This window comes from Puntigrus tetrazona, chromosome 17, assembly GCF_018831695.1.
Source record: "Puntigrus tetrazona isolate hp1 chromosome 17, ASM1883169v1, whole genome shotgun sequence".
NCBI classification, from domain to species: domain Eukaryota; kingdom Metazoa; phylum Chordata; class Actinopteri; order Cypriniformes; family Cyprinidae; genus Puntigrus; species Puntigrus tetrazona.
In genome coordinates, this window is record NC_056715.1 from 13,048,008 (window position 1) to 13,071,992 (window position 23,985).

At 37.2% G+C, this 23,985-nt stretch overlaps 1 long non-coding RNA gene across 1 annotated transcript in view; it reads left to right on the plus strand.

Annotated features, from left to right (window-relative positions):
• Positions 1-3,090, plus strand: part of LOC122361848 — a 63,065-nt gene extending 59,975 nt beyond the window's left edge. The window contains exon 3 of the long non-coding RNA XR_006253035.1: positions 1,996-3,090. This is a non-coding gene — a long non-coding RNA (uncharacterized LOC122361848). The remainder of the gene's footprint in view (positions 1-1,995) is intronic.
• Positions 3,091-23,985: the final 20,895 nt, after the last annotated feature.

The window sequence follows — 23,985 nt, forward strand, 5'->3', positions numbered from 1 at the left end:
TAAGACATAAATGAGATAATGAGATAATTGAGCCTGCTTTATAATTTTTTTTTTTTATAAACTAAACTGAGTTATATGTTATTTATATATTATTGCTAATTTGAATTGAAATAAATATTACTTTGTTAGAATTCCAGAAAGAATCATTGACAGAGCCGATTTATTATTTTTTGTTTTTTTACAATCAAAGCTCACAGAACCTTCAGAACATCTCATTGGGAAAATGCATGCTACAGAAAAACCGATCCCAGCTGTAGGACACAACAACTGAGTTGAGGAAAAAAAAATCTTTAGCACTGAGTAGATCAAACTTTTTGCTAGAGTGAGAATGATTTCACATTGTCCCCAAAGAGGAGATTTTCCCTTGATCCTTAACTATGGGTTGAGGACAGTCACTTATGTATGAAGTTGTGACAAGCCATAATCCCTGGTGATCATATCTCATAAAATAGAACAGAGAGAAGAGGAATCAGTTTGGAGCATTGGCCCATCTGCCACAATCACCCCACTCCAAATGACTTGGCATCAGCGTTCCCTTTCAGCTCACAAAGACACAGAAGTGCCCGATATCTTGACCCACTTCATTGGTTTGGCCTCTATGAGGATGTCAGCTGAAATGCACCAAAGAATCGATGGCTGTTTGACTAAGGAGAGCCCGTTTTTGTTTCGTACTTTGTTTTAAGACTCTGTGGAGAGGATGCAAGTGGGATGAAGAGAGAACAGGAAGGATGTTAAAGGGGATTATGTATGTGTGGCATAATGGGCTAGCTTACTCAAACAGACACTAGCTTCTTTGGGTTCAGTCAGTCATGTATAATGGGGATGACATGCAGTTTATTTTGGATGATGAGGTAATTTCGAGTGGAGGTTTAAGAAAAGAACCGATAGATTGTGTAGTGATAACCTTTTTGTTCATCCTATTATGGGGAAGTGTCGGGCAGTAAACACAGAGGAAGAACCGTGTATCTTCCTATAATCGTCAACAGGCCATAAAATGTTATGTCATGAGAAAAAAAAGGCTGAAAGAACTAACGTGGCCATTTTTATTTTTTCATCTAGGCCTTCTTTTCATATTTTGTGCTCGGTGACCACAGAATGTTTTGTCATTCAACAGATAATTTTTCAGGATTTGGGTGACCTGACAACAAATTTCACCATATGTATTTGTGTGGTTAAGCACAAGCTAGTTTTAATAGTCATGTTTTGATATAATAAGTAAACATCTGTCACATCGGAATCATTAAATGACACCAGGGAGGCTCAGTGCATATGCCTCACATAATGCATCTAAATGAAACAACAAACATGCCTTACGTAATGTATTTTCTACTTTATTTTAATCTCATATTGCATGCAATTTTTTGCTTCTTTTAGAACAAACAATGCGTTGGGAATACTCTTCTGTTCTGATTAAATGTGTGAAAAAGGTTAAAAAGTAGTGTGTATTATTTTAATCAATAAATTATGCTAAACATATTTAAGTGTGCGATGTCTGTTTTTGCCTAAAATGTTAATTGACCAAAATAAAAGCGCATGGATCCAAACTTCACTGACATTATTTATAATGAATTTGGCATTCATACAGGATCATTTTAAACCTTCGTTTTGCTAATGTAAAGTCAAGTGTAAGATACCTCCGAATGGGATTTAACGTAATAATATTTTTCTCCGTTTTCTAAATTCTGTAAAATCTGTGTCAAGGATGCAAAGGATCTCTTGAGCAGAGCCAAAATGTTGCTTCTCAGCAAAGTAAATGGACTGTGCCAAAAAGTGTCAATTAGTTTTAAAAGGCCCAAAAAAGCTTGCACAATGGTCCTCTTAATGTATGTGAACTACACTTACCAGATGTCCTTTTTGTTTCAAACAGTTGCCTTGTTTCATGTGAGATTGAACGGTTGGAGTGGTTTAGAGTATCTTTCCCAACCATTAGTCATGGCTAACTCATTAAAACAAATACTTGATTCTTCACCTTTAAACCCATTCTTGTTCAAATAGATGGAATAACTGAGGAGATTCAGCCATCCAGCAAGAGTCCGCAGTGGGAGGAAGAGACCAGTGGCCATTTCTGAGAATTAACTGGATTGCTTCCTTTTTTGTATCGTATCTATTGTCTAAAGGAGAAATATGGTTTGTTAAAGTGACACGCAGCGTACTGAAATGATTTGACAGAACAAAGAAAGCACTGCGATGGCGTATTGTTACGTGTTTCGAAGGCAGCGAGCACTTCACTTCCATCACGGACTAATCTCTCACAGCAGACTGAACTGAAAGTGCTATGTTATCCCCATTTCTCTGTTTTGGTTTCTGAAAGGACATAATAAATACAGTTTAAGGGTCAAGCGGGTAATTTGCCACAGTCATAGACCCTTATATATATATATATTAAACTAGAATGCACTTCCACAATCTCCTGGACAATAGAGATTTCCCATCTCCCATCATGCCCGGATGTCTGTACACACCAGTGCCTCACAATATACATGCATAATGTTTTTTTTTTTTTCTTCATAAAACGATAATCACTCAAATCCTGATTTTCAATCCCTTGGCTCAAGCCGACAGTTTAAATAAAATCACTCCAATCCCACGGGTAGGAGAAATGAAAAGGACAAGGATTAAAAATGGTCAGACCTCTTTCTTCTCTCATACTCTCCCTGGCTCTGGATTGGATCACGACCCTTCTGTGTGTGCAGCTTAAGAGCAGACGGTGAGCTTTCACTTTTTTTTTTTTTTTTTTTTTTTTTTTTTTTTTGTGGAGCAGGAATGGGCTTACAGTATTTACTGAGGGACTGGGGGGAGTGTGTGCAACATGGAGCCTTAATTCCATAATCCCACATCATTAGGGTTAATAGGAGACGGCCTTACAGGAAGTAGGAAATATTTTCAGACACATTGGAATTGTGTTACGGCAGTTGATTTAATATCTTAATATAAACAAAATGGGAAATTAATATAGTGGAACATGAGGTGCTAATACACACAGAACACGATTTTGTTGTTTTTATGTGCAGTTACATGTATTAGAAAGAAATAAGCAATGGAGGATCTTGCATTACAGGGTTAAAATGATCTAAAATATATATTTTTGTGTCTGTGCGTATATATATATATATATATATATATATATATATATATATATATATATATATATATATATATATATATATATATATACTATTTTTATATACTATATATCACACACACAAATAATTATATATCAATATTACTTCAATTAATATATTTCTAATATAATAATATTTAACGGTAGCAGGTGTGTATTTATGATTATGTTTACAACTCAGTTCACCCAATCAGAATTTAGAGCTAGAACTATTTATAACATTTTAATTTCCTACATACTTTCTAAAAATGTACTGTGCTTTGCAACTCATCGTAAATTAAACGGGTTTACTTATTCCGAGCTGATCTTCAACAGTATTTGTTTATTTATTCCGTTATTGCAGATCAGTCTAATTAAAAACTTTATCCATAATCTCCAAGCCTCATTTACATATCATATAAATAGAGCATTGTCTTAAAGCACTGTCCTCATCAAGATACAATTCAAAACAACTAAGTCCTTAAGACACTCAATATAATTACAGTAAAGGTTAATTAAATGCTTTGCATACTTTAATAATAGACTGTGTGTGAGAGCTAGTTTATACTGAAGTAATAGAACAGGGTGCAAACGGACAAACAATACATGGATTTTGCAAACAATTGTGCAAAATTTACTTAAGAAGTTTTAGGTTATAAGTATACAACTCAGGTATATAGAAATAAATGTACACCTAATGAATGTCACATGATTTGGACGTAAAAGGTCAAGGATGTCTACATAATGTCCTCTCCCAGCTTAGAGAGTGGGGTAAAGGGGAGGGGGATCTCAATCTTTGAGACATCTGTCACAGTTTGCAACTTGTATGCTTTTTTATAAGCTGTTGATTTCTTGCATGACCGCCCAAGAACTGTGATGTTAAAATGTAGCCTACATTGCACAGGGCCACCCCTTCTGAGACGAGTAATCTTCCCCTCCCTCCCCTCGCACTGTGAACTTTATCACGGCTGTATGTCGTGGCAAAATCCCTTTCATCGGATCCCCAGATTAAGGCATTATTCAATTTATAGATAATACAGTAAAACAATGAAAAAGCCCCTTCAGCACAGGCCAGTGGGTGCTTTAGGATCTAGGCCTGTCGCTTGTGAAACTTTCCCAGGACAGTCTCCCAGGGCCTTCTCACTGGTGGTTCATAGTAATGGAGAATCCTTTATTGTGTGTGTGTGTGTGTGTGTGTGTATATATATATATATATATATATATATATATATATATATATATATATATATATATATATATATATATATATAAACTTCATTTATTTATATATATATTTTTTAATATATATATATATATATATATATATATATATATATATATATATATATATATATATATATAAAAAAAAATTTACATTTTGATTATAGTTGGTGTGTATATATATATATATATATATATATATATATATATATATATATATATATTGATAATATATATGAATCATTTGTTCTGTGATATTATTGCAAAAGTATATATATATATATATATATATATATATATATATATATATATATATATATATATATATATAAAAAATTACATTTGACTATAGTTGGTGTGTATATATATATATATATATATATATATATATATATATATATATTTGACAAGACATAATGAATCATACTAAAGTTACATTTAATTGGTTCAGTAAACCCACTTTAAACATCACTGTAGCTAGTTACTACTGTTAATGAAAAAGTTTACTTAGTTAGAAAATGTTCAAGTTAGTTACTCCCCAACATTGGGTCAAAGTTTCAGAAAAACAACAGAACGCCTCGAGATCAGAGAATACATGCATGTGCTGTCAGATGATTTGAGATTGCGTGCGGTATTATAGCGTGAATACGGTAAACACTATCGTCAGACCTTAAGCCTGCTTAGATACAAACATTGCTGAAATCCTTATCTCTGTCTCTCTCGGAATCTGTCTCATGGCCATCTGTTCTGGTTTCTCTGAGAAGGAGCTTGGCGTTTAGAGCGTTCATTAGAAAGTAAAAGGCTTTTTCTACTCTAAATCTTCCACCGTGGCTTGGTACGAGGGTCATGGCTTTAATATCCTCCGCAGTGGCTCCTCTTACTCCTGGGCATATGTTAGGAGTAAGTTAGCATCTGCTTCTTGAGTAAGGATCTGGGATGGCCTTCTGTGCCAAGGATTCTCACATACAGGACTGCCAGTGAAGGCTAAAGTCTGAACGGCAGCCGCTAGAGACGCTGATCAACTTTGCTTTTTTCTGATTTGACAGCACAGGTTAAGAATATGGTTTATATCATCTGAATAAATTACTATATTTGTTTTGAAATGATAGCATGTCCATATGTATCCTGTCTGTCTGTCTGTAATGTGTAATGTAATATATTGTTACGTAATGTTAAGTAATGTAATATATTGTTACACTGTTGAAACCTGTCTTTTTTTTAAATGTATTTTAAAAGCATGTATTACTGTTAATATGCAGATTTCATGCATTAATAAACAGTTTTATCATTATCAATGTTTTTACGGCTTAATATTGTACACACACACACACACACACACACACACACATCCCAAATGCTGTTCTTTTGAACTTTCTGTTCATAATCCTGAAAAAAATGTTTCACTGTTTCTGTGTGGCATAAATGGTATTCAACATTAATGATAAGAACCATTATTAATAACTGATCGCCAATAACAACTAATAATAATTTAGCAGCAAAACAGCATATTCTAATGATTTTAGACAATAAGACAATTAAAATTGTTACTGTTTTTATTGCATTTTTAAACAAAGAAATGTAAATGAAAATAAACAAATGATCAAATAAATCTTTGGTGGACACAAGAAACGTCTTTAAAAAAACATAAAAGAATAATTTCAAACTTTTGACTGGTAATGTCTACATACGTGTATAAATAAATATGTATATGATAGAAAGTTTTTAGAATAACTTTTACACCTGTTATTTATTTCACCTTTTAACACCTTAAAGCAAAGCACAAAGAGCGTGAGGCAAAAGTAAATCCAACAAACATTACCCTCTGACCCGACCTTGACCTGTCAGCAGCCATTAGCAGTGGTCTACAGATGAACCCAGACCTGAGGAAATGCTCTGCGGTCTGTGTGTGTGTGTGTGTGTGTGTGTGTGAGAGTGAGTCACCGGCAGGAAGAAGAAAAAACCCTGCACAGAACATTTCTGGAAAGTACTGGCCATAATGGCATCTCTGAAAGAAACCAGCAAAGTAGACTGAAACGTACAGAAACGCTGATGTTATTTGTTCGGTTGGCCACAGGTTTAATACCCCAACTTCATCAGAAACCTTTCTTCAAGTAATGCTTTCGGAAGAGCAAGGCAAAGCAGCTTTGTGCAAATAACAGGAAAACCTTGCATGTCATTGACACAAAGCATTGCCGTTATGGACAGGCTTTGAGCTCAGATGGAAAAATCACATGAAAGAAAACCGCATCTATAATTAATAAGGAAGAACTTAATTATTATGCATGTTTGAGAGAAATAAAAAAATCCATTAGAGACAAAAAGAAAAAAACACACAGTTTGAGCTGCTTTTAAAAAGTCTTATTACAAAGACGTGGAGAGGGGGCACTTGTGCTTTTAGTCTTAATTTAGAGAAGTCTGTTAAGGGTCTGCTCCTTATGTGCGGTACTTTACCATCATTGTTCAAGCCTTCATTGCTTTATGCATGCATATGAATCCTGCCTGAAAACATAATCTAATTACCATAAATGGCCTTAGATTATGAAGGTCACTTTTCCCCACTATGAGCAAAAAACATTTCACATTTACCTTGCAACAAAGACGTAAGGAATAATAATTCAAAAAGGAGTGAGCATGCTGTGGTCTTGCCAAGGCCACTCAGGACTTGTTGACTGCAATTAAGTTAGTGTTTTATTCTTCATGGGGTGAATCTCAAAATATTCTGCACTTGAGGGTCTTCGGAAAAAAAAAAATTAACCTCTATTAAAGTGCTTATCCAGTATTCTGTGATGAAAGACTGTAGTTTAAAACTAACTGATGCGGGCTTTTGAAAATGCATTGATTTCAAAATAATGATGAATGTCACGGTTACAGTCGAACTCTCCATTAAACACCAGAAATAGTATTAATGTGCATTTGTCACCGTACGGATCCATGTCTACCTTATCTAAAGAAAAAGCGCTCTTGTGGATGTTTGAATGTATATTTTTGTTTGAAATTGTAATTTAAAGGACAGTTCACTCAAAAAGTGAAAATTCTGTCATCATTTACTCACCTTTGTCTATTGATTTTTAATGCGATGGCTTTCTTTGTTCTGTGGAGCACAAAAGCAAATTTTTCGTATGAAAAACTTTACTTTCATTGTATGGACAAAAATATAATTAAAAAGTATCAAAATCACTGTTTAAGAACTACTAAGAACTGTTTAAGATAAACTATGTTTTCAGCTATAAGTAAAAACCTACGTCAAAAGCATAACATATGAATTTGGATTATTGCATATTTTCCATAATTTCATTTGATTATAGTATTAAAAAAAATGTGGTTCAGTTAATGTTTGTCTGTTCTGATGATAAATGATTTTCTGTAAAAAATAATAATAATAAATAAATAAATAAAGAAAGAAAGAAAGAATAGAATAGAATACGTAATATCAAACAATTTGAATTATTATAAAATGGTCTTTTTGTACTTACTTTCTCATGTTGCATTATTAGCTGAAAATCTTTGCACCCACTCTAGCTCTCCTTGAGTGTAATAGTGATTCATGAACAAATCTTTTGGTTCTTTATTAAGTTGTATTTTTTGTTTGTTCTGTGCAGTGGCTGATATGGTTCACAAAAATGACCTTGAATTATTTGTTCATGAGTTCAGCTGTCTCGTTCAATTTGAGACAGAACTCTTTGCAAGTTGATACAACTTCAGAAATCTTCTATACTCAATTTACGGTTAAATGGCAGGCTTTAAGTCACAACTTTTTATTTTAATGATTGAATATTTTCAACTCAATAAAGTCACAGTCATTCTCCGAACACCTAATTTTTACAGTGAGGACTGCTGCCCTCTCTCTCCTCCAAAGTGAAGAGATTAGTGTGAATAAATAGTGGAGAAAAGGGACTCAGGTGCATGTGGTTTGGGTGATCTCACCCCGTCACACATGAGCACACATGACAAAAGTGCCCGAGTGCTGGCAGGCCATCAGACCTCTTTGTCTTGTGTGTGTGGGAGTGTGTGTTCGTGAGACTTTCCAGGCCATGCCAAGTTAAGGAGGTTTGGGCCAACACCTCCTGACAAGAGCAGATCAGCATGGAGAGAAGAGAGTAGATTACTCTGTGGTCTTAGTAGTCTTGCTCTGATCTTGCTGCCTTCCAAAGCGTCCGTGCGGCCTGTTCAGTCAGGATCATTACAGTGGCTGCTTATATTTGTATTTTTCATTGTAGTGGTGATAAGGCATTAATTCACTAAAGAGATTATTTATCTTCAACATTTTATTTTATTGGGGTTCCAAAAAACTCACAATGAAACATGTTACGAATAATAATAGTAACGTCAAAATTAACCTCTTATTTCCTTTCAGGGCTTTTTATTAAGATTTCCCGACCTAATAACTAATTCCTCTTTGCTGGCACCTTGTTTAACTTTGTAACCTTTTCTGTTTGGAATCAATGTTACCATGGGGAGAAAAAAAACATTAAAGAAATGAAAAAAAAAGGATAAAAATAATAATAATAACAATAATAATGATAATAATAATAATAAAATATTATTGTTATATTTTTCTAATATTATCATATTATTATTATATATGTCATTTTCGTTCTTTATAAAATTGTAATTAAAAGTGTAATTAAGTTCTGGTATATATATATGAGCTTAATTAGTGTCTTTGTGTTTTCCACTAGAAATATCTTCCTTAAATCAAGAGAAGTAATTTTAAAAGCAAAATGACATAAATGTTAAGTTTTCTTTTGATATTAGGTTTTTTATTATAACAAGAAAATAAATCTGAAATTACAATTACTTAAGCTTCAGAACCAGAGACATATATATTATTTTCAAAATGTAATTTTCAGCAGTTTTTCAGGTTTTTATTATTATTATTATTATTATTATGGAATCAAAGACCTTAATGAAGCATAAAAATAACAAAGCATGAAAATAATAATTTTAATGTCCTGATCAAAACTCTGATCAGAACTCTGTTCTACAATAATTTATGACTGTTTTCCTTTTGAATTAGGTGTAACTTCTCTTACCCCACTGGCCACCTTTGTTGTTGTTGTTTCAAGCTTAAACCCTCTTAATTTTCTGAAACATTTTTAAACATTCAAGACTTTTTTTCTTCTTAAATAAATGCATCTTGACTTGAATCACTTCTTGCAGTGTAACGAGTCCTCGTAAGGGTTCAGCGTGTTCACTGAGAAATTAAAAGGGTCTTGGGGTCTGCAAAAAGAACATGAGGGTCAATTCATCATGACCTTAAAAGGAGTCCACAGAGAGCGATGCAGCCGCAGTCACACTGTGCAAAATTGTCCGTAATGATCACACAACAGGAAGTAGTGGCCTGATCCACCGGCCCAGCTGTCATACAGCGTGCACGGGATCTCTTTCACCCAAGCCAGTCATGTCAATTCTCCCAGCGACCCCAGGAATCCACGTAATGAAGTTATTACACGTTAACACGCTTTCACACCCGCATCTGCACACGCACACCCCCCCGGTACAGATGCACGAAATTACACGCCGTATCCTCGCAGGGGTGAGGCTGGAGTTGAAACGCTAAACTAGGGCCGTCCGAAAAAAGCGAACCTGCGAGCCAGGCGGAGTGGTGCACTTTTGATAGGCGCTGTGTAGTTGTCAGCCTCTTTGATGTCGTCGGATTGATCTGGCAAGAGCTGGGGGCTCTTTGTTTCTCTCGGCGTCCCCGCGAGCTGTCTGATCCCACAATGCAGCGCGACACCGAATCTCTGGGGTTACCATCATCTGGGCAGGCTGGGCGGCTCGCAAGAGAGAGCCTCGCTGGATTTCTCCCACGTGAGCCGGCTCTCCAGATGGCCTCAAAGAGTCGAGCGAACGGCTCAGCCAACATTTCAGCCCCAACACACACAAAAAGGAAGCAAATGCACTCTAAATATTTTATAGATATTCCACATTCCCTCAATGAAGGAATGACAGACACTGCATATCATAAAGCGGAATAAAAGAGAGATTTTGATGAAAGATTAATCACATCTTTTGCCGTGATTTTCAATACTAGCGCTGTTTACTCGTTCCTGACGAGTGGAGAGCACTCAGAGAGAGCAGGGAGATGAAAGAAGCACCTTGGTTGATTGTTCGAGAGCGCCTTTGGACAGCAATCTGAGAACGAGATCAAATAGTTGCGCGTAGTTTGATTTCATGACTTTTGTGACCGTTGGAAAAAGGCCCTGTGAAGCGCTGGCCCGATTCGGGTCGGTTTCGGGAGGAATTTGGGCTTCTGACCGAGAGGAAATCACGAGGAATGTGGGCGTGTCGCTGGAAAGGGGCTTTGGGAAACGCCAACTCGTTTGCTTGGTCGCTTTTTCGGGACAATCCGGGCTTTTGACCAAGGCGAGCGCTGTGGGCGTCTCTTCCGGCCGGATCGGTCTCCGAAGGTACGTCGCCGTCACCGACTCATCCGGCGAAACCAACGGAAGCAGTTTCGCTTGTAGTCTCGCAATTGGCCTTTTCCGCATCTGATATTTCAGCCGCACGTCAATAGTGGCACTGATGCTCAAAGTAATTGGTGCTTAATTTGTACATAAACAGCAGAGGCAGTTTCCATCACAGCCTGTGTCTTTAGAAATCATTAATCTCTAATTAGGGCCAGTTGGGACCAGCAGTTAGAAGGTTAAAGAGGTTCTGACAGCCCTAATCATTGCTCAGGAAGCTGAAAATATATGCAAAGTCTCAGCAGATGGGGCGAGATCAGCCTCTGCCAAGTGATAACTGTTATTCCTTTGCACCTCCAAAGCTGTCATCCTAATAGGCACATTTTGAATTTATTAATGCTCTAGTTACAGTGTCTGCACAGTCTCTAATGGTATGTCAGCCGGAGAGTGTAAACCAAACGATTAACTCGTATTACCTGGTAATGATAGAAATGTTTGTCATGATTACACTCCCCTCACACAAATTAGCGCAAGAACGCTCAGACCAAGAGGGAGACCCCCGAACGGCTCTTGAGCCAAATTCGCGTCTTGCGTTCGCGTTTTTTTTCTCCCCTTCATCTGTTTGTTGTGACATACTGCGACATGCTTATTTATTTTTAACCCGTTCTTATCCAACAAGAGAACAACAGCTTGGTGCTAAGTGATAGAGCGCTCCGGGCAAAAGAGACCCCGACAAATTAGCGTGCGCACATTCTCCGTCTGTTACAACATCTGATCGTAGACCGCATCCTCTTTTTTGGCTTCTCAAATGTAGCTAAGATTTTAATATCTAGCTGTTGGTGCCGCAGATGTAAAATTAACAATTAACTGGGCAACTAGGAAGAAACAAGCCACTCTTTTTTCCATCAAACAGGTGGCCTTGAGCAATGAAAAATGCGCTTAGCATCAGCGCTAACGTTTAGACAGCAGTGATACGTATAGAATACTTTTCACTGGCGCACTTCGCAAATCACACAGATGTAGGATGAAAATGCTGGTGGAGTAAAAACGGATTTCCCCCCCAGATAGTTTGAAAAAAATAAAAAAAAATAAAAACAACAACAACAAAAAACATGATTAGATGAACTAGACTAACTGGTGAGAATAATTGGCATGCTAGTAAGCAGAGTGCATGCAGTGGTAATTATACACTGCAGTTCTCCGTCCACAGAGCAGGTACATTAACTGGCTAGCGGAAAGAGCAAATTACACTGAAAGCTTTCCTCACCTCAGCCAGTGAGGCTTTGAGATAATAACTTCTCTAAAATATATTCCACTCACAAATACTGCCCTCCTTTCATTCACGCTAGTGGATGCTGTCTCTAAAGACGTGTATTACTATGGCGATGGACAAACATCTACAATATTCAGCTATAATTTGCGTTTAGATTTACATAGATGTTAAAAATCAGGAGCAATCTTGCTTTTGCAAGACATTAACTAAAGAAATAAATGACAGAGCTATAATTTTACACAACAAACCAAGAGGACGCTTAAAATTGAAACAAGGGTGTTATATACCTTTTTATTTTTATTCATTTTTAGTTATAGTTCACTGATTGGTTGGTTGATTGATTTAGATGTCCCCAATGGCAATAGGCAATAATTTGACCCTACATGAGATCAAACATGACCAACTGGAGAGAACGCATTTTGAGTATTCATAGAGAATTTTATAGTGGTGGCCAAAATAATTAGAACGCTAGTATTTTTTTTACCAGCTAAAAATTGTTAAAAAGTCTATCCTTTCTATCCTGTGTCAAAAGGAAATCTGAGTTTAATTGTAATGTAAAGAAAACATTCATTAATTGTAATAATCCAGTGATATTTTTGTTTGCACAAGGAATCTGACAACAGCCAGAGATCTGATCTCATCATCCGGTCTGTATGGAATGGCATGAAGAAACAGATCAAACTGAGACAGACTAAACCCAGAGGATCTGTGGGAACGTCTCCAAGATGTTTCAAGAAACCTACCTGCAAAGCAACCTGAAAAACTATGAGCAGGTGCACAGAGGTGAAAAGCTGCTTAAACATAAAGGATGCTCAAACCAAATATTGATTCAGTTTAGTTAATAGAAGTTCATTAATAAAAAAAAAATCTATTTATGCAGGTATGTTTCTAGGAGTATCTTGGAGATATCTGGTGAAAATACAATCATTTTGGCCACCACGGTATACAATAATAACTGGGGGTTTTTTACATTTAAATGTAATTGTCGTGGAATTGTGGTACATGTACACAGTCAAAAGACAGCTTCTGTTTGTTATATGGAAAACTGGGATACTTGGATATTTTTAAATGAAGAGGAGCCAAAAGGAGCCAACTGTTCAACTCTAGAATATGTGGTTATTGTGCTCACCAAATTTTGATTCTAAATATATATATATATATATATATATATATATATATATGACCCTACAGTAATCTCTAAATGTAAAACACACCCACTAAATAATCATTTTGTAAATTAGAAATACACCCAAAAACGCTTTTAGTCAAAGACGGTCACGAGAGCGAATGTGCGCGTTTTGTAACAGCACACCTGAAGGGTCTTCCTTCTGTTAGTGAACTCCGAATCTCTCGACCCCTCGTGGGAGGGAGGGCAGCATGAGAAAAGATCTGTAGCTCAGATGAAAGAAGAAGTCTTCTAAGGAGCTCATGTTACATGCCATCACAATAACAAGAAGCTACTGTTTCCCTCCTTCACTTCTTGCGCATTGTCTTGCATTTTGACACCTCTATTGACGATCGAGACAGGATGTGTCCCGGCACAATAGGAACCATGCTGAAACTGTTGATTATCTTTATTTGAAATCTTGTTTCGTGTTACTGTACGGTCCTCATACGGTTCCTCCGCGAGGCTTGCCCTCGACCCTGACACTCCGGTGACTTTCTCACTCTCTCATCTTTTCCACAATGATTAAGAGAACAATGTCTCACATTATCAGCAGCTCAGAGACTCTGTCACTGAAGGCTTTCAACCGTTTTAATACTTCTGGCGGTGCATGAAGAAACCAAAGTAGACAGCCTTGTCTCCCACTCAACTTGAATGGCCTTTGTTTGGTCGGCCCGGTTTTTTGTGCGTGTCCGTCAACCTGTGGCCTCGCCCTGAAGAAACCTTCAGTCAGCATGTCCTGAGCTTTGAAAGATGGGATTCACATGGAGTAAAATATTTATACAAGAGGGGCGGCACTATCAGTTTGACCCTGTGACCCCTTTTCATTTCAGTACAGGTTGGGGCAGCTGTAACCAACACGATTCACCTCCCTCGGCTCAGTTATAATGACACCTTTCACCAGAAAGCACATATATATTATTTAAGTTTATCGTTTGAAATATCTTAATATCTTAAATGAGAGCAAAAAACTTTACTGATCAGAATATATATATACACACACACACACACACACACACACACACATATATCTATATATACACACACACATATATTTTAGATTATTATAATAATATAACATCTAGTTCTGCAATAAGTAGGGATATCTATCTATCTATCTATCTATCTATCTATCTATCTATCTATCATCTATCTGTCTATCTATCTATCTATTTATTTTATTCTGATTTAGTTCTCAGTGTTTTTTGTTTTCTCTTTATTTTTTGTATTATGTTAATATTAACAGAGACTTCATGTTCTCTTGTACATATTTCACTCCTTTATATCTGGTTGGCTTAAGAAATCCTGACACAACATTGCTCAAAATCCACATTAAGCAAAACCATAAAAGATTTCTTAGAAAAAGCCCTTCAAGGTTTCAAGACAAAGCATCATTGTGTGTTTCTGGCACTTGAGAAATGCATCCATACAAATACTTACAAGGATATGCTTAAGGCATTTTCAAAAGCATCTCTGCTTTGTTTTGATATGTATCGTGCTTGAGTGTCATCTTATTTTAGGAATAAAAGATTCCAAGGACAGTCTCAAAGGAGCAGGATGAAACGACACATTTCAATTAAATAGCATAACTTTTAATTAACTTCTTTATTCCTGTTTACCTTCTCGCGCTTTCCCCTGTTTTTGTTTTAAGATAAGATTGCTTATTAAAAATATGCAGAAAGTGCTTCACTTTAAATAGTGAACTTGTACTGTATGTAATGTGTGTGTGTGTGTGTTTATGTGTGATTTTGACAAACTTCTCCAAAAGATTTTCAAGATCATCTTCCTTTAAACGCAGATATACTGAAGTATGACTTGATCAATTGAAATAGAAGGTCCAATGGTTTGTTGATTCCTCATCATTCCTGATTTTTTTTTTTTTCCTACCCAAACTTTTTTAGCTCTAATTTGCAGTATTGTTCCAGATTCCCCCAAGGCAAAGGTAAATGAAGGTTAGCTGTGGCCGATGGCTGAGCAGACAGAGAAAGAGAGAGAGACCTGTTCACTGTGCCTTTGCGATTGTTCTAGCCCTCATCCCAGCATGCAGGAGCGCAGTATGAGTCTGCTACAGCAGGTTTTAAGTTCCACTTCTTGTGTAATTTATCCATCAAACTGTCCACCCCATGTGCCTGTACTCCTGATTTCCAGTTGTGAGTCCACTGAAGGAGAGCCGAAACTGTTCAGGGAAACACCTGTCGCCCCTTTTTCTTATGGTTTGTTTTAGATCTTCTCTTTCTTTAGTCCTGACCACCTCCGCATTATAACAAAAAAATAAAATAAATAAATAAATCAATCAATCAATTAAAGAAGCAAAGTCATGGAAAGTCATGCAAACAAGTCACTTATAGTGGAAATAAAGAGGTCCAATTTTGGAGGATTTAGCAGAAATGTGAAGCTTATAATTTTATAAAAGCACTTTTATTACATTAAATCTACTACTATTATTATCTGAGCTATGAAGTCATTCTTTTCATGGATGTTTTAGGTATTATGTCGTCATGGCAACTAAGAAAAAAGAATATAACTTTACACAGAAAAGGTTAATAAGCGCTTTTTTTCAGACCAAAATCACGTTGGCATGCCTATTGTTTATGTCTTGTTGTCTATGTTTTTTAATATTTACGGATTGGCCCATTTGCTTCTATTGTAAGTGCCTTAACCTTAAATTATTTATTTATTCATTTATTTTTTAAATTGTACCGGGTTAGTACATAAGTACAAATGCTAATTCCAAGTCAGTAATTAAATAAAACTGCATGTCTAAAACATAACTAATGACAAATAAAAAGGCCATTTATGAAGTGATTTGTAAAAAAGGCAGTGAAAAATCGCAAAAAGTGAATCTAGGACAGAAAAAGAGCTGTAGCTCATATACTATTCTAAAACTTGAATTAAATTCATTACATCTTTAATTAACAGGGTATTAAATACAAATATGTGAATGGTCTTTGATCCACCATCCTTTAAACATTCAAAATTGAGTTAGGACTTACAACTTGCTGGTTTTGCTGTTATTATCTAACCTAGAAAGTCTTGACGATAAATGAAAATCCATTAGTTATTACAGAGAGAAAAATAAAGCTAGTAAATAACATGACATTTCAATGTCTTTAACCCTCAAAGTAGGTAAGAATGCAAATAGCGCGTTTGATTAGAAGACATGCTAATTCATTTAATGTATATTCATAAGGGGGTTTATATTAAGCGCATTACATACAGTACAAGTGCCTCACGTTTCTTTATGACTGAAAGCATTCTTCCACTTAGTGCATGTGAAAGGTCCTCAGATAGATGCGGAGACAGCAGACGTAGTCCATAGCTAATTAATTCATCATTAGCCTTTCTTTGGTAAACACAAAGCCACAATTGCAGTGCTCCTTTAACCTTGAAGTTCAGGAGCGGCCAACTGTGATAATCTTTCCCAGTGTCGTTATTATTATCAAAGGGCTCAAAGAGTGGCAAGCGTTTGTGTGAGCGCGCACGCACGCACACACACACACACACACGCACAGAGTGTGTGAGTAAGAGGAAATGGAAAAAAGCGAGAGAGGCATTTCAGGCTGTCCTTAGCGCGGCCCTTTTGTCACAGCAGAATCAGATCTGCATTACCCGTGCTCATCAGATAGTGAGCGTTTAGAAACAGGAGGGGGATATTGACTTTTCCTTTCTTTTTTTCTTTTCTTTTTTTTTTTTTTTTTTTTTTAAATCACTGGCGAGGCATTTAGTGCCTGCAGGAATGTCAAATCTCCAACCTGCATTTTGATGTCTGTGCCCCAGGTTAGGTCTGCTCTGGCATGCTTGGAGCTCCGTTGTTTGTGCTTTAGCATCCATTAAGCGTCCTTGACTCAATGTTACCCAGGGCCTTTATGGTCAGCTCAGGGCGTCATGGCTACGGCAGGTCTGAGAGCAAGGTGCACGGATCGGGCGGAAAGGAAGAGTTTCCTTTAATGGTGCTGAGCTGAAGTAATTACTTTTGACTTTTCAGATCTTGCCACAATAAAGATCACTATTAAAGTGAGTATCAAGGGTAAGTGGCGTCAAAAGAATGTGCAGTTCGGCTGAAAGGAGGCTGGTATAATATGTGCCTTTAATTAATTTTACAGTCACTTCCCAGTGCTAGCGCTCTTAAAATATGCAGGACATTTACTTTGGTGGAATATGTGGATTCATCTTTCTATGAAACAAAATTACTGTTGATATTCAAAAAAAATTAATTTAATCTCTCTAAACAGTTCGTCTTCTCTGTGTTAGATTTTATTAAGCTGGGTGACTAGGATATATTATTCTGTCTGTGCATATGTGATGATCAGACCAACACCTGATGAAAAAAGAAACTTTTCTGATAGTTTTAAACAATTTTTAAAACATTTTTAAACATAGAAAGACCTATTGACCTAATTTGCCAAATGTATTTTACACAGCATTAAAGAGTTTTTTTGTGAAGCACAAAGTGAAGAATTTTGCAGAAGGGGAATTTTGAGCAAAAAAAAAGGCAAAAAAGGGAGGGCAGAAAAAACCTTAAAAGCGTAATCAATATGGTAAATTTGAATATTTTAAGTACAAATAAAACAATATAGGTAAAAATTATAACCCAAAACTAGAAAAGACAATTTATCTTATTTATTTATTTATTTTTTTACAGGTGTGAGTCTCTAACTGGCTTCACTTTCTTATTTTTTCTGTTTTATGACAGATGCAAAACCACCTCTTATTATGCTGGAGTGTTCACCAGAGAATATCGCTACTTTATTTTTTAAATGCAATGATTATCGCCGCTACCGATATACTGTGATGTCTGTGTGTAAAGAATCAAAATTTAATTTACTTGACATTTGCGATTTCCAATTCTATAAAAAAAAGGGCAGCATGAACATTGTTTCAAGTTTCTCCTTTTGTGGTCCACTAAAAGAAACACACGCAAAAAAAGTTGTCTAATGTCACAAGTAAATGAAAACATAATTTTTCCATTTCGTGTGAACTTTGCCGATTAAAGTCTCCTCGGTTTACACACCGACCTGATCTCACGGCAGTACGTCCATATTTTACGAGGTGGCTAATTCATACGAATCCGTACGACCTCACTCATACAAATTCATACGATTTCTGATAAACGAGTTGGCGATTCGTATGAATTTGTACAAATGACCTACACCTAACCCCGGCAATGAACCTTCCCGTCTAAAAAAATGTAAGAATGAGCGTACAAACATGTCCGAAATAGCCACCTCATAAAATACGTACCGATTAGTCGCGAGACTGTGTTGAACACCACCACCACCAGTTATTAACACCACATGGCTGAGGCGGTGAAACGAAAGCGTGTCATTCCATTATTTTTCTCCCTCCACCATTTTCCTCAGTCGTTTACAAACGCGGCATCCCTTACTTGTTTTTGGCAGACACACCCCTATCGGTTTCTGTCTCTATTATCCCTATAACTGTGTATGCATTAGCCCACCGGCCCCATATTCAAAACCCTCATTATGCCCGACCGCTATCTGATGTTACAAAAACGGTAATGGCACACAACTCTAAAGACGGCAGAGAAGCGGTCGCACAGAAAAAAATAAAAAGAAATATCCCCGCTAAGATGATGAGAGAGCGAAATCAAGCCGCCGGAGCGTCCTTCTTCCTTTTACCTCAATCATCCGCCCGGCGTCCCCGTGCCCTCTCGGCCCTTACTGCCAACACCCTACCGTCGTCCCCCTTCCATACCTATTTCATGTTGTTTAATGCCACCCTCCTCTTTTGAAGTTTTAAAGCAAGGTTCAAAAGAGCCAGGTGCTGAATCATAATATTAAAGCAGAGGAGGGGGGGGTGGAGGCTTCATAAAAGCAGGAAGATCTGAGCGGGCCAAGGCAACAAACATGGCTTTCAACTGCCTTTCTGTCGGCCCCTTCTGCAGATGTCACCAGTTGTTATCCCCAGCAGAGACTTCAAGCGTGGAGCAGCGCCCCTGGCTCCGTCCGCGCACACGTTTCAAGTGTCAATCACGCGGGGGAGGGCTTCCTGGTCACTGTCCTGTGAAAAGTGCCAACATTTTGCCATTGATTTAACTCACTCAATACACAAAGATGGAGCCAGCTTTGTGCGCGAGGGGTGGGGGGAAAGACCCTTTGGCAAGGTTATTTTACTGAACGGCGCTTTTGCACTCGGCGCTCCTTGGTTTGACTGCCACATAACAGCCGTGCATGCCTGATCTGAGCGACGGGCAAAAATGAAAGGGGAAGGAAAATTGTTCGGAGGCAAAAGAACATGCAAACTGAAAGGGAAATCGTGTATTGAGACAGATAGCAACATTGTCTGAGACAACAAAACTTCCTTTTAACCTCGTTTAGCCTCCAAATACCTCCTGGGAGGCCGCATTGTGGAGGTTTCTTTAAACACGTTTAGCACTTCAGTGCCTCGGAAAAATGAAACGAATACTTCTTACGCTCGGTCATCGCTGAGAGAGGTTTTGCTTGTTGATTGTTTGATGTTACTGCTAGGAGAGACATCAAACAGGAAAGCGTCAATAGTCTGACTAACGTCGAGGCAAATGCCTCAGAATAGATGCTTTTTTCAGGCTGCGCTCGTGGAGCTGCTAAAACAGAAAGAGAAAAAAGGCAGCGAGACAAAATCTGACAGTATAAAAACCTTTTACACGTCAGTTAACTGGCTTGTTTTTTTTTTTAAATATAATCAGTAAACACCTGTCAACGCCATTCATGTTCCCACTGATTTATCCAGTAACTTTGACCCTTAGGACCTTTAAGATACAAGTAACAATCAGACTTTTTTCTCTTTCTCGTTCGCGATCGGCTCGGCCATCTGGCTGGAACATGTTTTCCTCCCACAAAAGAGGAAGAAAATAAGAGCAAAGACACATTTGACCTTGGCACGTCCTTTCACCTCCTTGCACCTCCCTCTCCCCCCGCAGGGGTCCCGCCAGTGAGGACACTGTCAGTCAGAATGGGACATCCTGGATACATAATCGTGGGGAGCCGTTATGGATTTCCCCCGTTGCATTATCTTTCAACAGCCTGACTTTGGGAAGAATTACTTCAAGACTCCATTTAGTCTACCGCAGAAAAACAAGTTTGCAAAGTCTTGCTGTATTTTTAACCCTTTAGCTGGTGAAAATTGTTCTGAGCGCGGACATAAAAAGCGCGCGAGAACCATTTATGTATAGAACAATCTGTGTGTATTTATAGCATACCTTTTAGGGAATATACTACTGTAAATGATCGACACTAACTGATCGTTTACTAAACAAACTGGAATTTAACAAATCAGACACTTTTTAATAGTCAAACGTGAAAAAAGTTAACAAAGCGCACAGAAAAGAAACACTTAGACAATAAATAACTCATTCGCATTAGTATGATCAGTAACATTCCCCGTATGTTACTGATCACACTGAAGCAGACGAGTTATTAATTTATTTGTTTCTTTGTTTTTAATGAAAGTGTTCACATTAAACGCTCCAGATAACTGCCTAAAATAAAAAAAAATAGGTAAACAGTTCAAATATTAACAAAAAAATTAGCTTTAGTCAGCATTAAATATGTGAACTGTGTGACAATTGGTTATTATTATAGAAGTCTGCAAACAGATCGCTGCAGATTGAAAAAACTTGAGAACTAATGGTTAAAGAAATAGTTCACCTAAAAATGAAAATTTGCTGAAAATGGTGTAGATTTATGTAAATTTCTAGTAGATATTTAATATATTTAATAATGACTTTATATGTTTTTGTTTATGTTTACACACATAAAAAGCACTTTTTGAAGTAATAGTAATATTTAAAAATTAAAAAAGTAATATTTTGAAGGATTTCAACAATTTAAGATAACAGATTTCTATGTTATTACTAGAAGTAGAACAATGTCTTTACTGTCACTTTTGAACAATTTATAGTGTTTTTGCTGTATAAAAGGAGCAAGATGGAAAAACTCTGACAATACTGATACTTTCTTGTACACACACACACACACACGCACACATTTAAACATGGAAAAAATAACTAAAATATAATATTTTTATCTCAAGTTCCAAGGTGGCAATTAAAAAGCAACAGATTCCAGCGATATACGTCAAAGACATAAATATATCCTCCACACCTCGTCCACCTTTTGAAAACCTTTTTTGCAAAGATCATCTGGCCTAATTCGGGAGAGTAAATGTGAATTCCACAGGAAATTAGTTGTTTTGAAACGGGGTCAAATTAAACTTTGGCAGAGCGACACGCGCTGACAGACACAGGAATATACGTCATAAACCATATTTGGCGATGCCCTTTCAACTTTGCGGGTCACAGTGGAAGCGTGTTTGTAATGACACTGGACGCCTGCGATTAAAAGTGCTACAATTCTTCATTTGCGAGGCCGTCTCTCCAACGCAGACCGAGCACATGAAGGGGGTTCCTGTAGATCTCGCGTACCCTCACGAGCGCGCACTTTCCTGAACCCTGTTTGAACCGTGCCAAGCTGCCCAAACACAGAGAAACAGAGCAGTCCCATGGGCCCGGATTTTACAGGAGGGCAGTCGCTATGTCACGTACCTCAAACAGAGATGATTGGCTCGAGGAGTGATGCAAAGGATCTTGGGGGCTGCTTCGGGCTCCGCCGTTCTGTAAAATAGCAGGAAGCATATATCTGTCAGTCTCCATTTAAAAGTTCACCTGTAAGGAAATGTTCTGGCCAGCAGTGCTGACACAATCACGGCGCCTAGCAACACATCCTCCTGATCCCTGCCTTTTGTGATATGACATGCTTCTGAACCACAAAGTTTCCTGCTTTGTGCACAGATCGTCTCAGCCGAGCCTCTCGCCTTTGTTCGATGTGCAGAGGGGGGAAAAAAGACGACAGAACGAGGCATAAGCGAGAGGCAGAACGAGGAAGAGATGCCGGTGTCCGTCATTGTCCGGCACAGTGTCCTCTTTTTTCACAGTCACATGAGGATGTCTTCAGAAAATCACATGACTCTTTTTGTTTGACGGCCAAGAATACTGAAGGTTGTGATATAACGATTCTATTCTTCTGCCAACAGCACATATTGAGTGGCTCCTCTAAACACTGGGAGGACACTGCTAATGCCCTCTCTTTGTTTGCCGAGAGGTAGATTTCAATTACAGGGGTGGAGAACTAGAACTAGTTGTACAATCCTTTTTTTTTCAATCCCCTCACATAATTTCATGATCAGAAGGCTGTTATTGTCTGACACCGGCGCATACGGCGCTGGGTTAATACCAATACAGCTTGGCGTGTTGAGCTGTGTAAGAGTGACAAAATTGTTAGGTGACTTGGGGGCCTTGCAGTGTCCACCTGGCTCAGTTTGCTGCCAAAGTTTCTATCACACCTCCGAGATCGCGAAGCCCACCTCCTCACCTCGCTCCCCTGGCACACGCCTTGTTTTCAGTGTTGTTTTATTCCCTGTAGAAAAGGTCAGCCAATGAAATGACCTCTATGGTCCTCCAATTCCTAAACCACACCAGAGTGATTTGCATAAAAGACGGGAGACCACTGGAAAAGTTTTAAAAAAGGGAAAGCGTAAAAACAACAGCACCGCTATAGGGTTCCCCTAATGGGAGTTTTTCCACAAGAATGTGGTAGAAGTGATAATGATGCATTCGAATAATAACTCAATAGAAAAAAAATGTACGGAAAATGTACAAATAAGACAAATATAAGACAAAAATAAGTACATAGTGTTTACAGAATAATAACGGCGAACTGTGAATGTGAATGTAAATGTTTAATAATAAAAAAAGTAAAATTTTTAAAAGTTACATTTAAAACTTGTTGTAAATGAAAAGAGTATGTTTTTAATGTCAAATGAGTTCTATTTAGCAAAATAAGATAAAAAGAGACAAAATTACAACACTTCAAGAAGTCCCAAACATGGTTCATCGACATGAATTTGAGATTGTGGAAGAAGTGTTAATGATGTATTAAGTAAATAAAATGAGATAACACTTTATTTTAAAGTGTCATTGCCACAAAAAAAAAACATCTACAAACTTTAGTAATAACAGTAAATTATACCTAATTACATGCAACTAACCCTAACCAAACCTTGTTCCTAACCCTAACCCTATACTCTCAAGAAAAAAAAGGTACAAAAGCTGTCACATAGATGGTATATTTTTATAAATGTGCTAATCTATACCATTTATGTACTAATATGTATACTTCATGTTCAAATCTATGCCTTTGAGGTACTAAAATGCACATTTTATAGGTAAGTAAGGTGTAAACGTCCCAGTGACAGCTTTTGTACCTTTTTTTTCCCAGAGAGTGTATAGTATAAATGGTAATTAATATTGCTAAAGGTATAAAAACACTGAACAAGGACGACTTTAAAATAAAGTATAACCGAAAGAGGTTAACAAAAATGTATTATAAAATGCATAGATTATTTTAAATTCATTAATTAAAAAAAAAAAGTGAAAATAAAATATTTAAGGTCATAGGGGTATACATGACTGAGGTAAAAAAGAAGTACTGCTAATTTGGAAACTCCTTGCTTTAAGGTACTAACAGTTGTTTTGTACAAGTGACTTCTGGCATGACTGTAAAACGTATTCCCATTTGTACCCTTGCAAATAATAAGTGTATTTTTAAAGTGTTTGAACTGAGGAAACACCCCTAAATGGACTATAAATATCACTAAACAGTGCTGTATGAATCAGAGGCATACGGCTCTTTTCGTCTTCTCAACTGACCGTGTATTGTACAGCATGGCAAAAGCTCCTTGTGTGTGTGGGTGTGTGAGCGTCTGCATCTGCCTTTACACAATAAGAGTTATTAGGTTGCAAGTCAAGTTCAAACAAAGACTC